The sequence below is a fragment of the Microtus ochrogaster genome, chromosome 2 (assembly GCF_000317375.1).
Source record: "Microtus ochrogaster isolate Prairie Vole_2 chromosome 2, MicOch1.0, whole genome shotgun sequence".
Taxonomy (NCBI): Eukaryota; Metazoa; Chordata; class Mammalia; order Rodentia; family Cricetidae; genus Microtus; species Microtus ochrogaster.
In genome coordinates, this window is record NC_022010.1 from 20,057,536 (window position 1) to 20,058,039 (window position 504).

Here is a 504-nt window from a genome sequence, read left to right on the forward strand (position 1 = left end):
GGGCATAATGGCACGTGCCTGTAATTCCACACGAGGTTGAGTCAAGAAGGATCGCCATTAATTTGAAGTCAGCAATATAACAGGTACCAATATAACAAACTAGCCAAGGCTACATAGTAAGACCCTGTTTTTAAAAAGAAAAAAGAGCCAACTGGTGGTGGTGTGTGCCTTTAATCCTAGCACTCAGGAGGCAGAGGCAGGCAGATCTCTGTGACTTGGAGGTCAGCCTGGTCTACAGAGCAAGTTCCAGGACAGATTCCAAAGCTACACAGGAAAATCCTGTCTTGAAAAACAAAACAAAAAAGCAAAGCAGTGTATACATATGCTAAAAACCACAAATCTGCTAGATGTGGTAGTATATTCCATTAATCACAGGCAGAGGTGTGTTGACAGAGGTTTCTGTCCTGCCTGATCCTGTTCAGCCCCAAAGAAACACACAGATGTCTACATTATAAACTGGTTGGCCTATTAGCTCAGGCTTCTTCTTCTTCTTTTTTTTTTTTA